The sequence below is a fragment of the Carica papaya genome, chromosome 3 (genome assembly GCF_054855325.1).
Source record: "Carica papaya isolate Zhongbai chromosome 3, ASM5485532v1, whole genome shotgun sequence".
NCBI classification, from domain to species: Eukaryota; Viridiplantae; Streptophyta; class Magnoliopsida; order Brassicales; family Caricaceae; genus Carica; species Carica papaya.
Genome location: NC_142311.1, coordinates 24,963,788 through 24,986,544, shown reverse-complemented (window position 1 = coordinate 24,986,544; position 22,757 = coordinate 24,963,788).

Genomic DNA, 22,757 nt, shown 5'->3' with positions numbered 1-22,757 from the left:
TAAAAAGATCAGGCAAAGCTTAGATATGAGCGAGATAGGCACCATTGCCATAATGGTTGAGGTAGAGTGCCTGTATAGTGTCAACTAGTTTCCAACTGGAGCCCATAGTTTGGGCCAACATAGCGGACTCCTTTCGGCTTAGCGCATCTGCAACTACATTCCCTCTATCGGGATGGTAGATGATCTTGTAGCCACAGTTCTTCAAGAGGTCCATCCAACGTCTCTATCTCATGTTCAACTCCCTCAATAAGAAACTATATTTTAAACTTTTATGGCTAATATAAATTTTAAAGGTCTGACCAAACAGGTAATGACGCCATATCTTCAAGACAAAGATCACGGCCGCTAATTCCAGATTGTGAGTAGGGTAGTTATGCTCATGATTCAACTGTTTGGATCCATAAACGACCACTCTACAATGCTGCATTAAAATGCATCACAAACCAATATGAGATACATCACAGTAAACCTGAAATCTTCTAGTGTTGTCGGGGAGGATCAACATTAAAGCAGAGGTAAGACGATACTTCAATTCCATAAAGCATTCACCACATTGATAATCACAAACAAAAGGTATGCCATTTCTAATGAGACATGTTAACGGAGCAGCAATCTTAGAGAATCAATCAATGAATCATCGGTAGTAACCTATGAAGCCAAGAAAATTACGATGACGTATTGATTTAGTGCATGCCAAAACCCAGTTTATAAGATCCATGAAAGCAGCAGGGGCATTAGTTAACCTAAATCACATAACTTTGAACTCGTACAGGCCATAACGACATCAGAAGGTAGTCTTCGGAATATCTTCTTCTTTGACTCTCAATTCATAGTATCCAAATCTGAGGTCAATCTTAGAGAAGACCGTTGCTCTTTGTAACTTGTCGAAAAGATTGTCGATACAAGCTAGAGGATATTTGCTCTTTATTATTACCCGATTGAGTTCTCAGTAGTTTATGCATAGTTTGAGGGAGTCGTCTTTCTTTTTCATAAACAGCACCAAAGTGCCCCAAGGGGAATGACTACGGCGGATGAATTTCTGACAAAGAAGTTTTTGTTTTTTAATTCTACAGCTCAGTGTGACTCATGCGATAGATAGGTTTTGAGATTGGTTGAGTTCTAGAAAGTAGGTCAATGGAAAAATCTATCTTCCGCGGGGGAGGTAAACCAAGTAGTTCTTCCAGAAAGACTTCCAAAAAGTTACAAATAGTGGGAATGAAATACACAGTAGGATCAGCATCCATATTCCTATTTATTCAATAGTTAGAGAATAACAAAAGTAGATTTTTATTTTATTTTTTTGGATCGCAAGGTTACAACTTTATTCTCATAATTAATAATTTTCTTATATTTTTCTAATCAATCCATTCATAGAATAATGTCGAACCTTGAGAAATCTAAGAGTATTAGATCTATAAATATTTCTATTTCTAAAGCTTTTATTTTACAATTTTTATGTACACAGTGAGCTTCTAATAATTCTCTAGAGGGAGTTTCCACAACTAATATTTCTCTGAAAGGTTCAGGTCTAATATCTAATTTACAAGAAAGTGTATAAGAAATAAAAGAGTGGGTAGCACCTCTATCGATTAGAGCTCTGGCAGAAATGTCATGGATAGAAAGAATACCTTGGATCTTATAGGAGTGAGGAGGGCATCAAGTTCATCAAGATGATACACACGACCCTAGGTTATAGGTCTGGCCACGTCCTTCGATCGCTGAGGGCAATCCTTTATAAAGTGTTAGGTGCTTCCACACTGATAGCAGGCGTGATTACTACGCCGACAGGGTAGATTACCATGCGAGCAACCACAATGCTGGCATGGTTAGGAAGGTCAGGTAGGTTGTCCAGTAGGTGGAGTTAGAGTAGGGGTTGGGGTAACTTGGAGTCGTTTATTAGGGTGGCTACTTACTGGGTCAAGCAACCTTCTTCTGGGTTGTTGAGGTTGGTGTTGTTGTTGTTGGGTACGGAATCGGGTAATGCATTGGTGCTTAGCCGAGATAAGGTCTTTGGCCAACTGGGCATATTCTAGTACCTCAGCATTCGAGTTGGGTCTCAGCATCGCAACCCAATCATAGTTATTGGCACGAAGGGCCTTCAAAAACTTGATAACTTTATGACTTTTTGGGGGTGACCATTAGAAGGACAAACCTAGACTGTTGGAAAAATCAGGCTGTATATTGGGCAACCGTCAAATTTTCTGGGTGAAGGTCCTGAAATTCCTTCTCCTTTTTCTCTCGAATATAGGCTGGAAAAAAGTTATCAAATAATGTGTCCATGAAAAATTTCTAAGTTATAGGGGTAGGTAGGACTTCCTTTTTGAGTCGCCACCAGTGTTCTGCTTCACCAGTAAATATAAAGGCTGCTAGGGGCACTTTTTATTCCTCGGTTAGGTCTAAGACAGAGAAACATTTCTCTATCTGTAGGATCAAGGGTTCAACTACTAAGTTGTGAGGACCACCTTCGAAGTGTGGCGGGTTAAGCTTCCTAAATTTCACTATGTTATGGGAGATGGACCTTTCAGCTGGTCGGTATTATGGGGCAGGATATTGGCAAGGGTTGGCTTGGTTCTATCCTATGGCTACGATTAGTCCTTGGATAGCTCGAAAGAGTTCAGTAAACTCGATCCTGGTCAGATGGTCCTGGACCTTAGGTCTTTCAGTACGTTCAAAAGAAGGTCTCCCTTGCATCATTTATACAAAATAAAAAGAAGACACGAGTTGGTGGTCTAGTTTTGGAAAGATGACTCATTTTTCTAGTTATTTTAAAGGGCTTTCTATCTACAGCCTTAGTTGTAAGGGATTTGGTCTGCGTAACTACTCTGATACCATCTGTGATATCCCAAATGCTAATTAAGGCAATAAGCGTGCCAGATACAGAAACCAATTATGAGTGCTTAATAGATAATTGTATGCAGCGGAGCAAATTATTACAAATTCCTTACCAAAATATAAGAGTTCCAATTACATATATAACTGAGGACAGAAGTGGCAACATAATACAAAATAACAAAATACAAAAAGGGCCACTTCGTTCACTATGTGAATGGACTCATCAAAGTATGGGACAAGTCATGCACTCAAGGTTTGTGGATCTATGGGATCCTCATAGACTTCAATGGATAGGTCAACAATTGGTTCCTCACTATCTTCCTCATCTGGGGAGAGCATGGAAAGGGTGAGTTCCATATACTCAGTAAAGAAAATAATATTTAAATAACATCATAAGATTTTAAAAGTGAATTATTATGTCATCAACACTTACCATCAGGGTTCACGCCAAGGTCCTTTTCTTAATTTATGAAAATATTTTATTACTTTATAAAAACATCAAATCCATCATGTCATAGTCATAACAATCAAATCAATCATGCTGATAATAGAAAAAATCAAATAAATAATGAGATGCTCAAATTTTTGTGTCATGTTTCGCGAAGTCATTCCAACTTCCATCTCCTGAGGGCAGATACGAATTTTTGACTATCTATGTGGAATGACCAGATAAGATATATAACGACAATTTGTCAACAGTACATTTCTGACTTGCTAAACCATGACACGATTTATCACCACGGTCGTGCCAACCACAATGGTCCTATCAAATAGTCTATAGACACGATGATACTTAGCCAAAGTTGACCCCTAACAGATAATTCGCATCACCACTCTCGTGAGAGGGTACACCGTCATCTAAAGGGAACGATACTCTCATGTCTTTGCAAACCAAATGGGGGAGGGAGAAAATAGAAACCCCTTAGAGATAAAAAGCCTAATGAAATATTTGATGCATTATGCATGTCAATATAGATTCATATTTTTCATGCCATTTTATACTTAATCTCCTTTTTTGCATTTTAGAAATTGATCACAAAAATTATATCATTTAAAATTACATGCAAATCATCAAGTGCATAGAGGATCATCTAACATGCTTTATCAAGACATTTAACATAATCATACAAATCATAATTTCAAGCTTTATAAATTTTAACTCTAGAAATACTCCTTAATAAAAGTAAATACTAAATTCCTTATTGAAACCTTGAAGTTTTCCTACACCTTTTTTCTTCTTCTCCTCTCTTTCTTTCTCTAGATCACTCTCTCTCTCTAAGCTCTTGGAGGATGGAAGAATGAAATGGAAGTGATGAAGAAATGGGAAGGGAGGGGTCCCAATTTATAGAAAATGAGGATCGTTAGATTTGCGCCAAGTGGCAAAATTTGTAGAAGAGAGAGAAAATTAACGAAAAAGGTTAGATGTGTCGATTAATGATGTGACCAATGGATAGACGACACGATGTGATATGGCATGTAAATTGAAGGCATGCCACCCAAACAACAGCAGCATGTTGCCCAAGTGATGGCGGCATGCTGCCCAAGTCGGCGGTGACGTGCTGCCCAATCGACGGAGCTCACCACCCGATGGAGGTGCGCAGCACCCAAGGGGGTGGCACGCCCTGCCTGAGGCAGCACATACTGCCCCAGCCTACCACGCACCCACGCAGGACTATTGCGCACAGGCCTCCTTCAAGCAGGCTTACTGTGCGGGCAACAAGTTCACAGGTCACGCAGAGCTATGTTCCCGTCTGCGTGCGATGGGACGCATGCGCATACTGCACCTTGTACCCTGCATAGATGGGATTTGCGCACAATGCACACGTCCTGTGTTGGTCGCGTGCACGCACACATATGCGATGCACAGGCTGGATTTTTTTCGTGAGCATTCCCACCGAAGTTTTTGGCTCTTCTCTATTTTTCCTTGAAATTATTTTATTTAATTTCTAAAATAAAATTTCTTATGAGATAATTAAAATAAATAATTTCAATAATCATTTAACTAAATAAATATAAAATTAAATTAGAAAATATTAAGGAGTTTAAATTGCTTTAGGGCCTGAATAGGTAGGGGTTTACATTATAAATTAAGCACGAAGATTTTTGGGGTGTTACATTCCCCCCACCATAGAAAATTTGTCCCCCAGATTTGTCATAAATAGGTATAGGAACTTCTCTCACATCATGCTCTCCAACTCCCACGTCGCCTCTTCTGGAGTGTGGTGTTGCCACTGCACCTTCACCATAGGAATTCCCTTGTTGCACAAAACCTTGTCAGTCTAATCAAGGATTTTCGTGGGGAGCTCCTTGTATGTCATATCAGCTTGAACTTGCATTCCCTTATGAGGAATGATGTGAGAATAGTCAGGGTGGTACCTTTTGAACATGGAGACGTGAAAAATATCATGTAGACTTGCAAGCTCTTAGGGTAGAGTAAGGCAATACGCCACGAGTCTAACATATTTCATGATCTAAAAAGGTCCCACATGATTGAGGCTTAACTTTTCAGTCTTTTCGAACTGCATTTTTTCCTTGTAAGGGAAGATTTTAAGGAAGACTTTATCACCAACTCCAAATTCCAAGGGTCTTTTATGGTTGTCGGCGTAGCTTTTCTGGAAATTCTAGTTGGTGGTTAAGTTCTTTCGAATGATAGCAACTTTCTCGATAGTATCCTAGATGAAATCATGTCCTAAATGATGTTGGTTCCAAAATTTATTCCAACAAGTGGCAGAACGGCAGGGCCTACCATACAAGGCTTCATACGGAGCCATGCTGATGTTGGAATGATAACTGTTATTTACACAGGGAAAGATACTCATACTAGTTATAGTTAAAGTCCAGGACACAAGGGTGCAACATGTCTTTGAGCATCTGGATAGTACATTCAGACTAGCCATCAGTCTAGAGATGATAGTGAGTATTGAAGTACAATCCCGAACCAAGTGCTTCTTAGAAGCTATCCCGAAAAAGAGAGGTAAACCAAGGATCTTGGTCAGACACAATGTATGAGGCGACAGTGTGGAGTCGAACAATCTCATCGATGTATAGGTTGGCTAGTCTGTTGGTGGAATTTGTGGTTTTGATTGGTAGGAAATGGGCAGTCTTGGTTAATTTGTCAACAATGACCCATATTACATTGCAATTGAAGCATGTCCTGGGGCAGACCAGTGATAAAGTCCATGGTCACATGCTCCCACTCATATTCCGGAATAAGGAGGCCTTATAACAAACTGTTGGATCTTTAGTGTTATGTCTTAACTCGTTAGTGAGTAAGGCATCGGGAGACATAGTCAATAATGTCCTTCTTCATTCTAGGCCACCAATATTGATGCTTCAGTTCCAGGTACATCTTTGTACTCCTATGGTGGATAGATAATTTGGATGCATGGGTAGCTTTGAGAACGTCCATCCTAATAGCGATAGAGACCCAAATACGATCCCAAAATCTTCATAATCCATCATCCATGAGCCTAAAATTAGGAAACTCATCAGAAGTAAACTTACTAAAATTTTTGGCAATTTTTAGGTCGGTAAATTGAACTTCCCAAATCTTTATTAAAAGATCAGACAAATCTCGAATCTTGGTGAGGTAAGCACCATTTCCATAGTGGTTAAGGCGGAGTGCCTGCATAACATCAACTAATTTAAAACTGGAGGCCATGGTTTGTGCCAACAAAGCAGACTCCTTCTAACTTAAAGCATTTGTGACTACATTACATCTACTGGGGTGGTAGATGATCTTGCAATCATAGTTCTTTAGGAGGTCCATCCAACGTCTCTGTCTCATGTTCAATTTCCTTTGCAAAAATATATAATTCAGACTTTTATGGTCAGTGTAGATTTAAATGTTTAACTGTACAAATAATGGCACCATTTCTTCAAGGTAAAGACTATGGCTACCAACTCCTGGTCGTGAATAGGGTAGTTACGCTCATGGAGCTTCAATTGTCGGGATCCATAAGTGACTACCCGACCGTGTTGCATCGAAACACAACCCAAACCCATATGAGATGCATCATAGTAAACCTGAAATCTTCGAATATTTTTGGAGAGGATCAACATTGGAACAGAGGTGAGATGATACCTCAAAAACTCAGTAAAAATTTCATCGCATTCGTAATCCCAAATAAAAGGTTCACCTTTCTTGGTGAGGCTAGTCAATGGAGCAGCAATCTTGGAGAACCCATCAATGAATTGCCAGTAATAGCTAGCAAAACCAAGAAAACTATGTACCTCAACAACATTGGTTGGCAGGTTCCAGTTAATCACTATTTCGACTTTGGATGGATCCACATAAACTCCTTCACCCAAAATCACATAGCCAAGGAAGGAGACTCGATCCAACCAAAAAGAGTACTTGCTAGACTTAGCATACAATTTATTCCCACGAAGGGTCTCCAATACCTGAGACAAATGGACTGCACGTTCTTCCGGACTCTTAGAATACACCAGGATGTCATCAATGAACACGATGACATATTGATCTAGTGTATGTTGGAATACCATGTTCATAAGATCCATAAAGTTAGGGGCATTAGTTAATCCAAAAGGACTAATCTTAAATTCATATAGACCAGCATCAGAAGGTGATTTTCAGAATATCTTCTTCTTTGACCTACAACTAATAGTATCCTGATCTAAGATTAATCTTTGATAAGATCATAGCTCCTTATAACTAATTGAAGAGGTCATCAATACGAGGTAGAGGATACTTACTTTTCACTGTTACTTGGTTGAGCTCTCTGTAATCTATGTGTGGTCTAAGGGAACCGTCTTTCTTATTCATAAATAACACTAGGGCACCCAAAGAGGAATGACTGAGGTAGACGAATTTTTGACCAAGAAGTTCAGAAAGCTAGTTTTCCAATTTTGCGAGCTCAGTAGGACTCATGCGATAGGTAGGTTTTGAGATAGGTTGTGTTCCAAGAAGCAAGTCAATAAAAAACTCTATCTCTTGTGGGAGAGAAAGACTAATAGATCTTCTAGAAAGACTTCCAGAAAGTTACAAATAGCAGGAATAGTGTATACAACGGGATCAACATCCATATTCCTATTTATTCAGAGGTTAAATAATAGCAAAACTAGACTTTTATTTCATTTTTGGTGATCGCAAAGTTATAATTTTACTTTCATAGTTAATAATTGCCCTATATTTTTCTAACCAATCCATTCCTTAAATAACATCAAATCTTAAAAAATCTAAAAGTATTAGATCTACTAATAGTTCTATTTCTGAAGCTTTTATCTTATAGTTTTTATACACACAATGAGCTTTTAATAAACCCCTAGAGGGAGTTTCTATCGCTAATACTTCACCAAGAGGTCCAACCCTAATATCTAACTTACAAGCAAAAGCACAAGAAATAAAGGAGTGGGTAGCAATTGTATCAATTAGAGCTCGAACAGAAATATCGTGAATAGAAAGGATACCTTGGATAAGAGCCGGAGTGGTGAGGGCACCGGGTTCATCAAGGTGGTATACATGACCCTGATCTACTAGTCGAGCCATGTTCTTTGGTTGTTGGGGACAGTCTTTCATAAAGTGTTGAGTGCTTCCGCACTAATAGTAGGTGTTGTTCAAACGCCAACAAGGTTGATCACTATGCAAGCGTCCACAATGTTGACATAATTAGGTAGGTCTGGCAGGGTGTCCAGTAGGTGGAGGCAAAGTAGGGAAATGGGCAACATGGTCATTTATCAAAATGACTACTAGCTTTCCAAACTGTGTTATATTATGAGAAATAGATCTTTCAACTGATTGATATTATGGGGCAGGATGTTGGCAAAGGTTAGCTTGATTTTGTCCTATGGCTACAGTTAGTCCCTGGATAGCTCGGAAGAATTTGGTAAACTCAGTCCTGGTCAGATTGTCCTGGGCCTCGGGTCTTTCGATACGTTCTATAGAAGGTCTCCCTTGTCTCATTCCTATAAAAGAAAAGGAAGACACGAGTTGGTGGTCTAGTTTTTTGAAAGATAATTCATTTCCTAAATATCCTAAAAGGTTTTCTACCTACAGCCTCAATTGTAAGGGATTTGGTCTGCGTAACTGTTCTGACACCATATGTTGTCTCCCAAATACTAATTACAGTAAAAGAGTGCAAGATACAGAAATAGATTACGAGTGCATAATAGTTAATTGTATGCAGCAGAGTAATTTATTACAAAACCCTTACGAAATATATGAGTCTAATTACACATATAACTGAGGTCATAAGTGGCAACAAAATACAAAATACAAAATATCAAAATACAAAAAGGGCCACTTCTTTCACTGTCAAAGGACTCATTAAAGTGCAAGTAAAGTTATGCACTCAAGGTTTGTGGATCCATGAGATCCTCAAAGATTTTAAGGGATAAGTCAGGGGTGGGTTCCTCACTATCTTCCTTATCTTAAGGGAGGCATGGAAAGGGGTGAGTTCCATATATTAAGTAAGGAAAATAGTATTTAAGTAACATCATAAAATTTTTAAAGTGATTAATTACGTCATCAAACACTTACCATCAGGAGTCTCATCAGGGACCTTTCTTAAATTATGAAAACAATTTGTTTATTTATGAAAACATCAAATTTATCATGTCATGGTCATATCAATCAAATCAATCATGCTGATAATAGAAAAAATCAAATAAATCATAATATGCATAGTTTTTCGTGTCATTTCTTCGTGAAATCATTCTGACTTCCATCTACTGAATATAGATACAAATTTTTGACTACCCATGTGGAATGACCAATTCATATATAACAGCAATTTGCAGCTTGCTAAACCAGTAGCACTTTTATGATTGGTCAAACTATGACACGATCTATGACCACGGCTGTGCCAACCACAGTGGTCCTATTAGAAAAACTATGGTCATGGTTGTACTTCACCAAAGGTGACCCTTATAGAAATATCACATCACCAATCTCATCAAAGGGTACCTGTCATCCATAGGGAGTAGTCCTCTCATTTCTTTTCAAACTAGAAGAGGGAGAAATAGAAAATCCTCAGAGATAGAAAGCCTAACGAAACACTTTATGAATTATGCATGTCAATACAAATACACATTTATCATACCATTTCATGCTTAATCACCTTCTCACATTTCAGTAATTGATGTCAAGAATTATATCATTTAAATCATCTGCAAATTATCAAGTTCATATATGATCATATAACATGCATTATTGAGTAAAATTAACTTTGTTTAGATATTTAAACATAATCATGCAAATCATAAATTCAAGCTTCATAATTTGACTCTAGAAATTCTCCTTATGATGTTTAAAAATAAGTACTAAATTTTTTACTGAAACCTTGAAGTTTCCTACACCTTTTCTTTTTCTTCTCCTCTCCCTCTCTCTCTAGATCACTCCCTCTCTCTCTCTAAGATCTTAGAGGATGGAAGAATGGAATGAAAGTGATGAGGAAATGATGAAGGAAGGGTCCCTATTTATAAAAAATGGAGACCGTCGAATTTGCACTGAGTGGCAAAATTTGGTGAGGAGAGAGAAAGTTAATAGGAAATAAAGTGATGTGATGACTGACAGATGTGACTGACAGATGTGACCGATGGATGGATGACACAACATGATGGTGGTACAAAAAATAGTGGCACGCCACCCAATGATGGTGGCATGTTGCCAAAATAAAAATGGCACACATCTCAGTTAGCAGTTGCTACCCAACCGATTGCGCACGCTACCTAAGGCACCGTATGGCGTTGAAGGGGGAGACGTATACTATCTGAAGCAGTAGCTCGTTGCCCCAGTCTATCGCGCACTGTAGCCCTAGCCTGCTGATGCACCGACCTAGCCTATCACGCGCAGGCCTAGCTTGTGCACAAGATACTGCTCACAATGCATTGCGGGCAAGCCTTCTACGCACAGGCTAGCTACACGGACGATGCATGCATAGGGCGCATAGAGCTTTACCTGTCTGTGCGCGATGGGACATGTGCACAAACCAAGCCTAACGCCCCACGTGGATTAGACATGATGCGACCCCAGGAGGCGACCATCAAATTTTGTGCTAATAGGGAAGCAAGGCCCGAGAAAAGGCCCAATCCCATAAAGCCCAAGGATCCAGTTCATGCAAGCCTAGATCAAGTAAGATAGATCATCGATTCCATCAAGACTTGGAAGCCTTATGGGTCACTAAGACAACTGGCTGAAAGACATTCAATGATGATGAGTGGTGGGCTTTCAGATTGATCTTAAAAGACGACGATGGCAAGTCTGAGACGTCGCACGGAGGGGAGATACCTGCAGGTGGGCGACCCGAGTCACCTAGCCTGCTAGGCCCAAACTGCAACCTAGCAGGTCGCGCGTCCGAGAAAAACGTGCGGCCCATGATACATGCCCCGCGGGTGGCCCAACCAATGCCTATTGGGTATATCGAAAGATCTGCCCTCACCTTAAGGCCTGATCTAGCGGACCTGCACCCGAGAGAGAAGGAACCGGGTCGAACACCTGACCCAACAGCCTAGCCTAGTAGCAGTCGCGAGCCCAACTGAACTTGTGCGGGCTGCAGACCCGTGAGGCCCAAAGGCCACGCACGGGCAGGCCTGGCCCAAGCTGCGCGCACGTGTGGGCTCTCCTAGCCCATATGGATGAGGTTGAGATGTGGTGAGTGTTTTTGGATTTGTTTTCAATGGCCCGTGCAATTTTTTTTAGCCCAAAATTTTCAAAAATGCACATGGTAATTATTCCTTTAATATTTTATTATTATCTTTAAATTAAGGATTAATTATATAATATTTTAATATTGAGATTATCCTAAATTATTATTTTATTATATTTTTAATATTTATTATTTATCCTCTTATTTTTATGTGATTTATATGGATTTCACATTGGGATAAATATGGAGTTATTTTAATATAAATCCATCTCTTATGATTATTTAATTAATTAATTTAGGATAGAATAATTATTTTATTATGTAATTATCCTAGATTAAGATAGAATTTTATCTAGGTTATTATTTTATTAATTATCTCAAAAATTTTGTACTCATCTAGATTGCCCAAGGGAGGCTATAGATAGACCTTTGCCCCTAAGATGTAAAGCACACCTTTGAGAATAAATTTGAAAGCATTCTTGAGAGCTTCGACTTTTCTTTCTTTTTGTATTTTTGCTAAAATTACCTTCTTTAAGTTCTTCGGGAAGCATGAGTCTTTAAAAGTCTTATTGAGCCAAGGAGCAGGGATCAACTTATTGGTAAGTCCGTGGTATTTTCCTTTCCTTGTTTTATTTTCGTACTTTTTGTTTTTGTTTTCCTTTTAGGATTGTAGATTCAATTAGAGGGAGGGATTTATTCTAGGTGGTTATTGTTTCGGTATTGCATACGTTGAATGGGTTTCAGGAGTAGATTCGATCCTCCCCATACACTCCCACGTCAGGACGTGCGCACAGTGCGCACGTCCTGTGCTGGCCGCGTGTGGCGTGCGATGCCTATGTATGCACATCCTGTGCTGGCTGTGTGTGGCGTGCGATGCTTGTGTGGGTGGGACCCTTCCAACGACTGTTTTTCCACAGGATTTCTACCTTTTATTTATCTTTTTCTTCAGAAAATATTATTTTTAAATAATAACAATAAAAAATATAATTTTTCTACGACAAAATAAAAACATAAATTTAAGAATTATTTAAATTAATTAAAAATATGAATTTAAAATACAAAATACGATATTTATTCAAAAACTATAATCATGAAATATCTAAAGAGTTTAAGCGGCCTTAGGGCTCGAATAAATAGGGGTTCACAATTACAAATTAAGCGCAAAGGTTTTCAGGGTGTTATAGAAAACATAACTTGAATGATAGCCCACATTACCACAACACCAAGCTTGTAGAGGTGGAAGACCCTTCCTCTCACAATGGGTCTAGTAGCATCCTTAGGCTTCTAGGGACAATCCTTCACAAAATGTTGTATACTCCACTTATAGTAGGGTCGATCACCATGGTTTCGGCCACAGTGCTAGCATGTTTGACTAGGCTGAAAAGGATTATAAGGAGGTGGAGATCGGGAAACATCTACAGACAATAGCCATTCTAGGTCGTTTGTCAGTATGACCCTGGTCGATCTGCTTCATTTTTTATTAGTGTTATGCTCTGACATTATAAATGTGCCAGTAATGGGCAACAAGAAGTTCCTCGGCAAATTGGGCATGCTTAAGTTCTTCAACTTAGGTGTTTAGCCACATAATGTCCACTTGGTCGAAGATGTCAGCCCTTAGATGCTTAAGAAATTTCCAGGCCTTCCTGTTTTCCATAGTTATGCTCTCTGGGAGAAATCTGGATAGTTGAATGAACATGGAGGTGCACTGGCTCATAGTCATGCTTTCTTACGACAGGTCTTAGAATACTTCTTCTTTCTTCTCTCGAATGTTAATTGGAAAGAAGCTCTTGAGGAAGACATTAATAAACTGGCCCTACGTAATTAGAGAAGGTAGGGTTTCTTTCTTGAGAAGCCACTAGTGCTCAGCCTCTCAAGTGAACATGAAGGCTACAAGGCGAACCTTATACTCTTTAATGAGCTCAGAGATGAAGAATAGTTTCTCTATTTGTATGATCCATGCTTTTACGGGCATGAGGTCTGATCCACCATCAAATTAAGGAGAGTTTAGTTTTCAAAATTCCAAGATATTGTGTGAAATAGCATGATCGTCGTGATGGTGGCCATTTATAGGATGAGGCTGGCTGACATTATGGGCAAAGTTGTGGCCCACAATGGCAGTCCAACCATGACTTGCTCGGAATAGCTCAGTGAACTCTACCTGGGTTGGATTGTCTTGATCACCAAGTCTTTCTAAGGAAGGTCTCCCTTGAGTCATATTGCCTACAAAAGGGAGACAAGGGTTTAGAAATGACGTTGTTCACTAAGGTGCAAAGATTATTTCTCACTCTAAGAAAATTTCTAGATTTCTATACTTAAATCCTAGCCCTTATTGTAAGGGATGTCCAATAATCTTTTTCGGATACCACTTGTGACACTCCAATACCCGGTTGAAAACGTTGTCTGATAATAGAACATATAAGAGTGCATAAATAATTTATATAACAAAAGAAAAGTCATCCATTATAAAAATTTAATGTTCAAATACGTTTGAGGCCAAGAAGTTGGCTAATAAAATATATACAATGCTTATTTTAACAGCTTCTTTCATTATAAAATAAATAATAATTAGTATACAATCATCCATATGCACTCAAATATCCACTACAGATCTGCGAATAGATCCAAACAAGCTTTAAGGGGTAGCTTGGGGAGTGATTCTTCACTTTCCCAATTATCTATGAGGAAATAGATTAGGGTGAGTTCTATAAAACTCAATAAAATAAATAATATTTAAACTACGCTATTAAAGTTTTAAAAGCTATACATCTTTAAAATTTATCCTCACCTTTGAAATCCATGAACTTACCATTGGGGATTGTCATAGAAAAGATTCTATTAAAATACCTTTGAAAATGTTTTACTTTAACTTCATCAAAATATTTTTTGAAATGCCAATCTCAGACATAAGCAATAAAACATAACAGTGAGACGTGTAGGCGTGCAGTAGCGAGTGTGCGAATGTGACTGTCCATGATGGGACATTTTTGCGCGCGCGCTGCAGGGTGTAAGCATGCGATGCAAGTGTTCAAGCTCACGATGGAACGTGCGCTATAGGTGTGCGCACATGTGGTGCGGGGTGTGCGCGTCCGTGCGTATGCCCTCTAGCATTTCCTACGAGCCTACCCGTGGGTCCCTTCTCTATTTCACTTTAAATTTTTTTCTTTTTAATTTTAATAAATTTTAAACATTTTTTTTGGCAAAATAACAATTTAAAATTCTTCTAAAATATTTTAAAGCCCAAATTAAAAATAAAAAAAAATAAAAAAAAGAAAATTAGAACATTAAATATTAAAAAGGTTCAGGGGTGTTACACTTAAGACCTAATTCCTAAAGCCAAATCCCTAAGCCTTAGCCTTAAGTCCTAAATCATACGACATATGCACTAAGACCTAAACCATAAACCCAAAATTTTAAATACTAAACTCCTAAACCCTAAATTTTAAAATCTAAACCCTAAAACCAAAATCTTAAACCCTAAATTCTAAACCTCAAACCTCTAAAAACTTAAGCCCTAACCTTAAATCCTACGCCTTCAGTCTTAAGGTGAAATCACTAAGTCTTGAGACCTAAGCCCTAAGCCCTAAGCCCTAAACCTTAAATCCTAAACCCGAAACACTAAACCCTTAATCTCTTAAACCCCTAAATCCATAAAACCCTAAATTCTAAAGCGTAAACCATAAACCATAAACCTTAAACTCGAAACCATAAAACATTATGCCCCAAACCCTAAACAATAAACTCTGAAACCCTAAACCGTAATCGCTAAACCCTAAAAGCCAAAACCTTAAACCTTAAACCCTAATTCTTTAAACCCCAATAATGCTAAACCGCAAAGTCTGAAGTCCAACGACCTAAGCTCTAAGCCTTAAATTCTAAACCCTAAATCCTAAATCCTAAATCTCTAAATCTCTAAAACCCAAAAGAACTAAAACCTAAACCATAAAACCTTAAACTCTAAACCTGAAACCCTAATCCCTAAACCCTTAATCTTAAACCCTAAACCCTAAACCCTAAACCCTTAAACTCGCAAACCCCTAAATCCATATAACCCTAAATCCATATAACCCTAAACCATGAACCCTAAAACCTAGACCCTAAACCCTAAACTCTAAAACCCTAAACCATAAACCATAAATCATAAACCCTAATTCCTTAAGGGCAAACTCCTAAATCCTAAACCATGACAATGCTAAACTCAAAGCCTAAAGCCCAAAGCCCAAAGGCCTAAACCCTAAGCGTTAAATCCTAATGCCTAAATCCTAAACCACTATAATGTTAAAATCAAAATCCTAGACCCTAAAGGCCTAAGCCTAAAATGTTAACTCTAAACCCTAAATCCTAACTCTAAATCATGAACCATATAACATTAAACCTTAAACCCTAAACCATTAAACTCTAAACCATACACCCTAAACCCAAAAACCCTAAGTCCTAACCCCAAAACCCTAATTCAACAAACCACTATAATGCTAAACCCCTAAGCCCTAAGCCCTAAACCCTAAATCCATAAAACTTAATTTGTGGCAGCACGCTATAGTGGCACTACGTACGACCATTATAGTGGGTAGATTTTGGCCCCACTGTGCGCGTGCGACACTGTTCCATACACGCATTTACGGGAAGTTCCCATGAGGCTTGCCTGTGGGACATGTTTCCCCTTTTTATTTTTATTTTCTTTGTTTGTTTTGTTTTAAATTTAAATATCCTTCCTAGCCAAAATTAAATTGAAACCATGGATAAAATAATTTTAAACATAAATTTAAATTATAAATTTAAAAATACAAGCATTCAAGTCTAAGTAGATCCAAGGGTGTCACATTAAACCCTAAACCCTTAATCTTAAACCTTAAACTCTGAACTATAAAACCTTAAACCCTAAATCATAAAACCTAATTCCTTAAACCCATATAACACTAAACTCTTAAGCCCTAAGCCTAAGCCTAAGCCTAAGTCTTATGTCTTAAACCCTACATCCTAAATCTTAAATCCTAAACCCTAAACACTAATCCAAAAACCTTAAGTAACAATAAATCCTAAAATATATGCCCTAAATCCCAACTCCTAAACCCTAAACATTAAACTCTAAGCCTAGGACCTAAGGCCTAAGTCCTAAATCTGAAGCCTTAAGCTTTAACTTTACACCCTAAACCTTAAGCTCTTAATTCTAAACTATAAACCCTAAACTAACGTCCTAAGACCTAAGCTCTAACCCCTAACCTTAAGCCATAAGCTCTAAGTTCTAAGCCCTAAATTCTAAATAATAAACCCCTAACCTTAAACCGTTAAACCTGTAGATGCCTAAAATCGTAGCCTGAAGCCCAAAGCCAAAGCCCTACCCCAAATTCCTAAGCTCTAAACCCTAAGCCCTAATGTGACATCCCGATACTTGGAGAGGTAAAAGGGAGCCTGATAACAAAATAGATATGAGTGCATAAAAATAAACATATACATATGCAATGCAAAATATCATCTCTTACAACAAATTTTGAGTTTTAAATTTTACATATGCGGCCAATGAGATGGCTGCCAAAATACATATCTACAAAAATTTATAGAAAGTAACTTCTTCCATTAGAAGATTGTTTCATTAGAATACGAACATATAATACACTCAAAATTCTCCTAAATATTTGAAAACAAATCCAAACAAGCTTCAATGGGCAATTTAGCAAGCAAATCATCACTTCTATCATCTACGGGGGATATGGATTGGGGTGAGCTCTAAATAACTCAGTAAGGGAAATAATATTTAAATTACATTACTAAGGTTTTTAAAGATTATTTATTTTCAAAGCATATCCATATAATAAAAACATGTGACTTATCTCTTGGACTTGTCGCAGAATAGGTTTATTTGAAATATTGAGAAAACCTTTACTTTTTTTAAAACTAATTTAGAAATATTGGTATTTAAATCATAATAGGAAGTAAAGACAAAGCAATGTAACATAATAGAGTCAATGATATAATGAAGCAATGTAACGTAAGCTAGTTAAACCAACAAAAAGCATGGCAATGTCATGATAGAACACTGAGAAACATATTCATCTAAAGAGAAACTACTAAAGGATGGGAAATCAATCAACTGTTCTAGCTATGTCATCAAGTGGTTAAGTTTTATTTATGTCTTTTACAGATCTTTGCTCAAAATTGTTCCAAGTTATATCAGTTAAGGGTAGAAGGGATCCCCAACTAGCATTGTGAATGGATAAATAGATTCATTTCAGTATCAGCTATTTTAGATATAAAACTAATGACCATGGCCATACTTCGCCATTGTGGCCACTACAAATCATATAAGACTAATGACCACGATCATATTTTGCCATTGTGGCCTCTACACATCGAATCGTTAATCTACTCTCGTCAGAGGGAACGCCAATACCATTCACAGGGAGTGGTTCACTAATAAATTCAAGTACGGAAGCAAAAATCCCAAGTGATAACAATCAAATGGATTTTCCTTTTTCCCTCTTTTTTTACTGATTTTGATTTATAGATAATCATGAATTCATAACCCGGTGGGAGTTTAATAACATATTCCAGCCTATATACCTGGACTTCGCCATCAAGTCATCTTCTTGAGCTGAGGGTCAATAAAATAACCCTCTCCACCATCACCTAAGGGTAAGGCAAATGACCAAATCCGTACATACTTCAAGTGTCATCGAATGTTCCATTAAACATGCATTCTTATTTTTAAGGAACACTATCAACATATATATTCATTCATATAATATAGTTGATAAACAATGTTCTAAATTCATGCATCAAGACAAATTAAAAATCATCAATTAATTATCTAGAAATTTACTTAGAAATATATGAGAAAATACCAAGAATCCCTTACCAAAACCTTTGATGTCTTTCGAAATCCTATGAAAAATGGATGGGAAAATTGCTCGATGACTCATAAATCGTAAGAAGAATCCTAACTCATTGTCTCCCACACAAAGTTTCCCTAAATCTTCTCTAGAATTTGAGACTGGATGAATGTATGAAATGAAAGAGAGGGGGAAAGCCCTTTAAATAGATTTTTTAGGCAAACAAGAGCCGTAGAATCACATGGGCGATCCACGGCTTTCAATCGGCCAATGGCCGACAAGCCACTACATGCAGCACACATGTGTGCCACGTGGCAACCATACACACTCAATTGGGCGGACAAGATAGATGGACTAGATGACTTATCCGTCAATCGGTCGCAGCAAGTGACTGCACGCAAAGTCGCATGCACTGTAGGATGACAAGATAGCTTGTGCACAAGCATGCTAGCACACTGTCATATTGACGAACACAGTTGGCATGTGGGCAGGGGCAGGCGGGCACATGGGCACAGGTAGGTGAGCACGTGGGCACGGGCAGGCGGGCACATGGGCACGTGGGCTAGTGGGCTCATGGGTGCGCAGACGCACAGTCCATTCTTTCGGGTTCATGGAGTTTTTTCGTGTTGTTTTACCATTTTATGTTTTTCTTTCATTTTTCCTAAAATTCATGAATAATTTTAGTACAAATTAATTAAAAATAAAAATAAATAATTTTAAAATTTAAAAATTAAAATAAGGCCAAGTGAAATAAATTATGAATACCGATTAATATTTAAAATCAAAATAAAAGTTCGTAATGCACTAAAACATGAAGTTTAAAAACACAGCATTTGAACATAGAGATTTCGGGGTGTTACACCTAAGCCCTAAATCCTAAACTCTAAAACCTAAACCCTTAACAATAAAACCCTAAACTTTAAACCGTAAACCGAAATCCTTAAACCCTAAACCATACATCCTAATTCCCTAAACCCCTAAACCCTTAAGACCATAAATCCCTAAGACCCTAAACCTTTAACCTTAAACCCCAATTCTTAAAACCTGAACTTAAATCCCTAAACCCTTAAACCCTTAAAACCCTAAATCCCCCAAGCCCTAAACCATAAATCTTAAAACTTTAATGCTAAATCCTAAACATTAAACTTTAAAGCACTAAAGCCCTAAACCCTAAATGTTAAACCCTAAAACCAAAACTATAATGTAATATTACAAATAGCTTGAAATTGTATTCCTCCTTTATAAAAATTTAGATGTATTTTTCATATTTTAATTTACAAACTTATTTAAATGTTCATGCAATTCATTTTGAAATTAAGTTGAATTTGAGAAACCACCAAGAGAACACTCTTACAACCCACGGGATTTTGATTGAATTCCCCAACCCGTAGACTCACCCTGTTTTAGAATAGCTTAGGCCACCAAAAGGATAAATGTAACACTCTACTCACCATCGCACTAAATTTATATTTCAAAAAACACTATTTATTTGGGCCTTAAGGCCACTTGAACTCATTTAAATTTATTTTGCAGCTTTACATTGTAATTTGTGATTTAAATTTATAATTCCAATTTTATGCTTATTTTGTTATTTTATTTTCATTTTGATTTTTATTTGATTTTATTTGTTATAATTATTTTTGTTTTATTATTTTTTAATTTATTTTATACATTATTTTTTTTATTAAAAATAATTTTTAAGGGAAAACGAAAAAAGGGGGAATAATCCCACTGAAAAACACTCATGGAAGAGGTTTGACCGCGCGGACACAATGCACTGTGCCCAAGCATGCGCACGCAACCTGGCAAGAGATGTGCCCACTGTGCGCACGTCCCATCCACGTAGGGCACAGGGTCAGTTCTGCGTGTGCATCTTGTTGTGCGCCGGTAGGCTAGTTCGAGTGCATCACAACATGCACAGACAAGGCCAGACCGTGCATCACATCGCGCACGAACAGGGCCAGACCGAGTAGTAGGCTTGTATGCCTGCGGCCTATGCGCAATAAGCCAGCGCATTGTAAGCCCTGCGCGCGTGCAGGTTAGCTCCTTCGAGCGGTAGGGTAGGCTAGCGCATACAACTTAGGCGTGCAGCGCGTGACCAACCTTGTGAGGCGCACTGTCACACTGGGCGGTGCGCCACCCCCCTGGGTGATGCGGAACCCCAAGACCCTTACTTAAACCTTAGAACTCTTCAATCGGTTTATAACAGAATTTAGATCACAAGTAAAAAAAGGAATCAAATTTGTTCAATCACCCAAATGATAAAAGTTAATGAGAACCCAAGAAAGATGAATGATATCTCTTGAACTCAATCCAAACAAGCACCAAGAACAATTGAAATAGGAAATCAAAATTGAAATACAAGTGATAACAATTGTATTCCAAATCAACACCTTGTGCATAAAGTAAAAAGAAAGCCAAAACACTCTCAACTCAATTCTGAAATGTTTGATTACAACTCTTGATGTCCACAAAGAAGAGTTCCTTTGGTATTTATAGCCAAAGAAATCAATGATAAGTTACAATACAATAACTACAATTGTAACTCCCACAATAACTAGGTTAATTATGTGGTAATCACAATTGCAACTCCAACAATAACTAGGCTAATTATAGGCATGCAATTGTTATGTAACGCCTTGTAACTCCAATCTTCTTAACCAACACCACTAATTGTTTATGGCACTATATAGTTATGAGCTCATTCTTGTAATAACATTAAGACAAGACTTAAGCCCAAAATGAGTTGTACTTAACTATATGGGCTTAATTAACTCAAAGTAAAATAAAACAATCCAAAATACTTAAAACAACTCAACTAATCCATCCCATACACAAAGCTTATTCATCCATTATCAATAAGATTCAAATAAGCCCAAATTATTCCAAATAACATAATCCAATTAAAGTTACGAATTTGAGCTATTCAAAAATCTCATATTTGAACTTTCCACAATTGGCCAGCCCATCATCCACATGTTTTTGAGTAAAAACTTGGAGCAACTCTTTAAGCTTCTTTGCCTTTGATCTTGCTACTGGTCTGCTGAAACTTTCCAGGTTTGGAACTGTATTTGTGTTTACATCATTTAAAATTTGCTCCAAGTCACCTTCTGATGCTCTTTGAGTATCTTGAGTGTTTTTAGCCTTGTTTCCATCATCCCCCCTCCCCTCAAAAGGATTAGTCATCGAATCAATTCCTGCATCAATTTCAAAAGGGATAAATCAGATATGTTAAATGTAGCCAAAACACTATACTCACCTGGTATGTCAACTTTGTAGGCATTTTCATTTATTTTGGCTATGATTTAAAATGGACCATCCCCATTAGCATCCAACTTAGATTTCCATTTTGATGGAAATTGTTCCTTGCACATTGAACCCACACCCAATCTCCGGGTTCAAATGAAATCTTGCGCCTTCCTTTATTGACATGGGATGCTACTTGTTCATTTTTTTTTTCAATGTTCTGCCTTACTTTTTCATGAATTGCTTTAACAATTTTTGCTTTCTTATGTCTATCCAAATTAGAAATGTCACTTATAGGAATAGGCAACAAATCAAGTGGAGTTAAGGGATTAAAACCGTATACAATTTCAAAAGGAGAAAACCCATTAGAAGAATGTATACTCCGATTATAAGCAAATTCAACAAATGGTAGCATATCTTCCCAAGTTTTAACATTCCTTCCAATTAAAGAACGTAATAATGTACCAAGTGTTCTTTTTACTACTTCAGTTTGACCATCCGTTTGTGGATGTGAAGTAGTAGAAAATAAAAGTTTGGTCCCAAGTTTGGACCACAAAACTCTCCAAAAGTGGCTTAAAAACTTAACATCCCTATCGAACACAATGGTTTTAGGAATCCCATGCATTCTAACAATTTCGCGGAAAAATAAATCCGCTATGTGTGTGGCATCATCTGTTTTGTGACATGGTATAAAGTGTGCCATTTTGAAAAAACGATTAACAACAACAAATATTGAGTCTCGGTCTTTTCTAGTCCTAGGCAAACCCAACAAAAAGTCCATAGAAATATCAACCCAATGATGTGTAGGAATGGGTAATGGCATATATAATCCATGTGGTTGAACTCTAGACTTAGCTTGCCTACATGAGATGCACTACGCACAAATTTTCTCAACATGTTTGCGCATATTAGGCCAAAAGAAATGTTCATGTAAAATGCTCAAAGTTTTGCCAATCTCAAAATGTCCCATTAAACCACCACTATATGTTTCACGAACAAGCAACTCCCTAATAGAACTATTAGACACACATAATTTTTCCTTTTTAAATAGAAAACCATCATGCCTATAAAAGTCTTGAAATACCGCATGTTCACAAGCCACATAAACATTTAAAAAATCACTATCATGCACATACAATTGTTTGAAATGCTCAAATCCCAACAATTTTGTAGAAAGAGTAGAGATAAGATTGTACCTTCTTGAAAGCGCATCAGCTACCACATTTTCTTTTTCTTGCTTATATTGGAT